The sequence below is a fragment of the Urocampus carinirostris genome, chromosome 17 (genome assembly GCF_059441175.1).
Source record: "Urocampus carinirostris isolate Australia breed hairy pipefish chromosome 17, RoL_Ucar_1.0, whole genome shotgun sequence".
In the NCBI taxonomy this organism is placed as follows: domain Eukaryota; kingdom Metazoa; phylum Chordata; class Actinopteri; order Syngnathiformes; family Syngnathidae; genus Urocampus; species Urocampus carinirostris.
Genome location: NC_142365.1, coordinates 16,043,480 through 16,050,098, shown reverse-complemented (window position 1 = coordinate 16,050,098; position 6,619 = coordinate 16,043,480).

Sequence of the window (6,619 nt, the reverse complement as noted above, 5' to 3'; positions counted from 1 at the left end):
CGCAAAAAAACGTCTGATGCTGTTATGGTAAATTAAACGTTAGTGCAATCGCAATATAGTGACACTCGTAATGTGCAAAAACAATAACAAGTACAAAACAATAACAATAAAGCGATAACATAATAACTGTAAAATGTAAAATCACAAAAGAAAAACATAAAGCTCACTTTATCAGCTCCTCATCTACGAATCCCTCGAATTCTTCTTCTGCGGTGTTCGAATTGACCATCTCAGTGAATGGGCCATCCAACACGTCCGGCTCCGTCTTGTATTGTACTAACACTTCTACTTGCTGCCATCTCGCTTTATTGCCACGGAAACTTTGTTTAGTCTTCTTTACTTGGCGCAGCTCATCCTCATGCTTCCTCCACTTCCGCACCATCGATTCATTAATGTTAAACTCTCTTGCTGCTGCTCTATTTCCGTGTTTTACTGTGTGACTGATCGCCTTGAGTTTAAACTCTGCTTTGTAAGCGTGTCTCTTAATAGGAGCCATTTCAGGGTCTTTATACAAACGCACAAATAAAAGAGAATCGTTGTTTAATATTTCCCAGTATGCACGGCGCACTTCTTCTTCTACGCGAAAAATGGAGTCGGTGGCTGCGTACCGTAAGTTGCGAGACCTGTCGCGGCTCCATATTGATCCATATACAAGGCGCACCGGGTTATAAGGCGCATAGTCAGCTTTTTTTTTTAAAAAAAAAACAGATTTTAGGTGCGCCTTATCGTGCGGAAAATACGGTACCTCAAGGCTTCTTCATTTTCATCATGCTGAGGTTTTCCTTGCCCTTTTAGGTTAAAGGTCTTTATCACGATACTCAAAATGATAATCTGACTCCAAATGATTGAACATACATTTTCCATTCAATCCAATATTAACCCTAGCTTCACCTTTCCTCACAATTATGCGTGCTTGTTCTGTAAGAGAGAAGACCAGGAAACTAATCAGCAAAAAACTATTACAGTATCGGGGGCTTGGGTCTAAAGAGCCGCTTCCGTCAAATGTGGCTTGCGTCCGTTACGCGCGTGCTTCTTCAGACGTGATTGGCTGGGACGTCGGTTTTCTCCGCCCACTTAAATGGCTGCGTCTCAGAAGAGCTTGCCCAACTTGTTTTAAAGTAGTTAGAAGTTTTGTTTTCAATCGAGAGTTTGCTTGAATGAAGCAATGTTAAACTTAGAGTGACAGAAGAGCCCGTTTGTCCCTTAGTATTTGGTGCATGTTTTGAGCTTCTATAAACTATCCACTAGAGGGCAGTGTTTTCCCAAACTCCTGTAATCATAGGAAACATTAACAGCCTTTCGAGAAGAATGTGATTAACGAGTTCCTATCTTCAAGAGAAAGGTTTGTCCTTTTCTCTGTAATAATATTCAAGTACTCAAAGTTTTTTATGCTATATAAGGACTAAGATCAAACATATCTTGATTATCTGTATAATATATTTATACAGTAATCCCTCGGTTATCGCGGTTATTGGGGACCAAAACCCCCCGCGAAAAGTGAAAATCAGCGAAGTAGCGACGCCCCTTCAAAAATGCTTAGAAAAAAAAAGTATTATTATTATTATTATTATACTATATATTTTTTAAATTATTATTATTTTTTGGACCTGCGAAGCTCTGAACCCGCGAACGTGGAACCACGAAGTAGCGACGCCCCTTCAAAAATGCTTAAAAAAAACACCCGCGAAAAGTGAAAATCAGCAAAGTAGCGACACCCCTTTAAAATGCTTAAAAAAAGGATTATTATTATTATTATTTATTTTATTTTATTATTATTATTTTTTAGACCTGCGAAGCTCTGAACCCGCGAACATGCAACCGCGGAGTAGCGAGGTCCCACTGTATTCATATTTTATTTGTTTACTCTTATTTTGTAAATATGCCCCGTACCTTGTAAATATTGCCTCTTAGCATTCTTATATATCGTATCTATCTTTAAACAGACGGTGTGTATTTCTAGCGCCTCCCAGTGGTAAACAAAAAAACATTTCAATCGTTAAGAAAACAATACTGTTTTAATACAAATACCTTTACTTTCATATAAATGTGCATTTTTAAAATACTCATAAGTTTAAGAGACCTGTATTTATTTGACATAACATAAGGCTCACCAAGAGGGAGCGGATGTATTTGTCAGTAATCTTGCTGCTACGGGTACCTGAAACAAAAAAACTTGCCAAAGGATGGGGGAAAAAAATGAGAAAATAATTAGTGTGGTTTGATCATTTTGAGCCTCCGTAGAGTGTACTCTTTCTAGTGCTTTGTAGCACTCCTTTTCAGTCGCACGACACAACACAGTGATATTTAAAGCTGAAATGATAGATACCTCTTTAGGTTTTTCTTACATGTTTTTCCTGATGGGCCACATGTAAACCTGTTTTAAACGATGTTCAGTTTGTTGTTATCAATGATAATAAAGACAACGGAGGTTGACAACAATCAACATTGTGAGAAATGCACAAAATGCTTTTATGAGGTGAAACCCACCCGCCCTCTGCCTTCCAAGAAGGAATTACATAACAATAGTAGTATTAGAATTAGAATACACCATATTGTCATTACCAGATTAGATATCGCGTTACTGGATAAACACGTCATAAAATCTTTTAGAGGAAAAGAAAATGAGGTAAAAAGAATATTAGGGTAGATAGGAAAATATTTACAAGGTAGTGCTTGTCCATTGCCCTCTTGTACTGTAAGGGCATTAGAATATAGTGGGAAGACAATAGTAGCAAAATATTTATCAAACAAATGCTGTTAAATGATGAAAATAGATCCCAGAGAATGTTGTCACTATCACATGAGTTTTCTAACTATATGACGTTTATTATTTAATCCTTACACCATTACTTTGATAAGCACATCATTCATTTTAAGTTGTTGTACATGCACATCATATTTATCCACATATTTTGGTGAAGTATTCATTTGCTGAATGTATTCTTTTATATAAGAGTACTTCTCCAGAAGTTGTCTTGTCATTCAACCTTGAAAATTCAGCTTTGTGCTAATCTCTTGTACAGGGACTCCTTCATTTTGCCTTGCAATGTGAGTTCTGAGTGTCTGTTTGTGCTCCAGGGTCCATTTTTTGTAAATATTCCTTACTATAAGAGAAGGCCAGAGACATTCTTGCTTGCCTTTTGGTGGGAGAATGCGTCTCCATTGATTGGTCCAGAGTGCACTCTGATTTTATTCTGAAACTTTGGAATAAATGTCCTTAACTGCATTGCTTCTCTCAAATTAAGTCTAGTCATGTTTATTTGTATGGCCCTTAATCAGAAGGAGTCTCAAAGGGCTGCACAGACCACAGATTATTGCAAACCACAGACTAGTACTGCACCATCCCCTGATCTAAAACCTACATGAGGGCAAGGAAAAACTCAAAAACCTCAGCATGAAGGAACCGGACATGAGGTAATCCCCCTTCCAGGATGACCAGGCTGCAATGGATATCGCAATTCACAGACATCATCCATATGAAATATAAGTCATTCGTATGCCATAGAATAGAAGTGTGTTTTAAGCCTAGTGTCGTGATTGCTAACTCGAGTCACCTGGAGCAATCACATGGACGCCCTCTGATTGGCCAATTTTCCCTTCTTAAGCACGCTACGCCCAGACCTCTTTGTCTGAGGATTACGTTTGTACCCTGTATGACTCTCCTGATTACCTGTTCCGTCTTGATCTGTTTACCTGATTCTGCCTGCCTCCGATCCGACCTGCTTCCGTCCCACGCTACGATCTTCCCTCCAGTCCCGGTAAACTTGACCTGCTAGACTTCCGCACTCCATTTGGCTACGTGTTCCGAAGCTACCTTCCCGGCTCCGCTGCTGACGTCCGACAGCCATCGCGTCTCCCGCTAGCCCTGTACGCTTCCCTAAATAAAGAACTGTAACGAACGCTCTGGGGTTTCCTGTTCTGTTCTGATCCCTCTGACACCTAGATTTAAACAGTTCCATTAGGTTGCAGATCAAATCTCAGGGGGCAGAGCATTCCACAACATCTGGGCTCGAATGGAAAACGTTCTCGAACCTGCGGATCTTTTCTTGGTTCCTGGGATCACTAGTAGACCAGCAATTTCAGACCGGAACATAGTCTGAAATTAAATATATCAGAGAGCATGTACACAAATAATTCTGTATAATACTAACAGAACCTTAAAATCCCATTTTAAGCTAACAGGGAGCCAATGTAGGTTAGCTAAATCCGGGTAATGTGATCAAACTTTCTTGTCTTAGTTAAATGCCTCGCTGCAGCATTCTGTACCAGCTGCTGGCTCTTGATTTTGGACTTCGGGAGACCGGAGAGTAGTGTATTACAGTAATCGAGACGGAAGGTGACAAACGCATGAATTATAATCTCCAGCTCTATTTTTTTCATAGTCCAAATACACGGTCTGGTCCCGGAAAAGAACATCGGAATGTCCTTCGCCTTTACAGTATAGGGTGCTTGTTTAAAGAGTTGGTGTACAAAAGAAAAACGTTTTGATGGAAATTTTTCTTCTCCTCACCGTCTCACACATCAAATTTTTAATTTGTTTGGAATCCTACACTACCGTTCAAACGTCTGGGGTCACCCAGACAAGTTTGTGTTTTTCAAGAAAAGTCACACCTTTATTTATGAAATGAGTTGCAAAATAAAGAGAAAGTCAAGACAACTACAGCAATTCAGACCTTTGGCATTTTAGCTGTTAATTTGTTAAGGTAAAGGTGTTTCTGTAGTGTAGTGGTTCGCACATTCGCCTAACACGTAAAAGGTCCTGGTTCAAGAAAACATATCTTGGCCTGGAGAGGGATGGGCGCCACCAGGCTGCAATTGCCCAAGATACACCAAAGGAAATGGTGCCCCTATGACAATAGTGGAAAAATGTCACCCCAGGTTTCCAGCAGAAACTCCAACAAGTTGGATTAGCTCGATGGGAACATCTCGTGTACCATAAAGTCCAGTTGCTCCCACAACAGCAAATGGGGTTGAGATCTGAGGCGTGTTCAGGAGAGTGATCAGACATGTAGTCTCTTGATAATCGCTTGCCGCGCACTGCTGAACGTTTTGTAATCGCTCACTGTGATTGCCTTACTGATCCAAAATGGCCGACGACAGTACAATGGATTTCGTTCTACAGCTTGCTTTGAGCGAGTTGGCTTATATGAGCGACAGTTCGCATATTGACACAGTTAAGGTTATCCTAAACGCAGTGGAAGGGTCATACCTGTCTTGCATTGTTCACAAACATTACCAGGCAATGTAAGACGATATATTACATCGCCAACAGCACTCGTCAGGGTGAGATCCTCCATCTTCTGCACTGTCGACGCCATGTTGGAAATCAAAGTAAGCGGTCTTTCTCCCGTGATTACTCGGGCACGCGAGCGCTCAATAATCACTGGCCGTTCAGAAGCTAGCGATAGCTCGCGATAGCAATCACTCACTCTGCTGAACACGCCTCTGGTGACTAAGCTGGCCACGCCATTATAGACATAATACCAGCTGCTTGGTTCTTCCCTAAATAGTTCTTGCATAATCCAGAGGTGTGCTTTGGGTCATTGTCCTGTTGTAGTAGGAAATTGGATCCATTCAATCATTGTCCACTGGGTATGGCATGGCGTTGCAAAGTGGAGTGATAGTGTTCCCTATTCAAAGTCCCTTGACCTTAAACAAATCCCTTTTTCTTTGCGAGCACCAAAGCAATCCCAGACCATGACATTACCTCCATCATGCTGGACAAATAGCGCCAGGCATCTAGCATGTTTTTAGTTGTTCTGTGTCTTCCTAATAGATAGATAGATAGATAGATAGATAGATAGATAGATAGATAGATAGATAGATAGATAGATAGATAGATAGATAGATAGATAGATAGATAGATAGATAGATAGATAGATAGATAGATAGATAGATAGATACTTTATTCATCCCCTATGTCACGAGGCGTGGTGGCGTGGAAGGGGACCGGACCAGAACGGAGGCAGGAGGCATAAAGGGAGAACTCAAATGCGTTGACGATCCATAAGTTTTATTTAATAAAATAAAAGTCGCCCAATACTCCGGGGCAAAACAGAACAATACAGTTCCTCCGGCACGAACTCAACAGGACAAGGCAAAACAGACTAAAACAGGACAAGGCATAACAGAATAAAACAGGACAAGGCATAACAGACCGGGATTGTGAATAATGAGTAATGAACCCGCAACCGCAGAGCCCACAATGCAGCCTTAAATACAGACCCACAATTAGTGGAACTGCTTTCAGCTGTTGCCCAGAGGGCGGGGCAGACTGGTCACCAAGGCGACCGTGACACCCTAAGGGAAATTCACATTTCCAGCAGCATCCCTGAGCTGAGAACAGTACAATAATAAAGCCAAAAGAATACAATATACAAATACCCAGTGTGACGTGCAAATGCCCACTGTAGCGTGTTATATAGAGTAACTAAATAGTGCTACACAGAATACATATTGCAGTAAGATTCGGTAATATCCAATGTAGGTGGTGTGGTTTAATGTGGGCCTTTACTCTGCCAGGTGGAGTTAAAGAGCCTCATGGCATGAGGAAGAAAAGATCTCTTCAGTCTGTCCGTAGTACAAGACAGTGACAGCAGTCTGTCGCTGAAACTGCTCT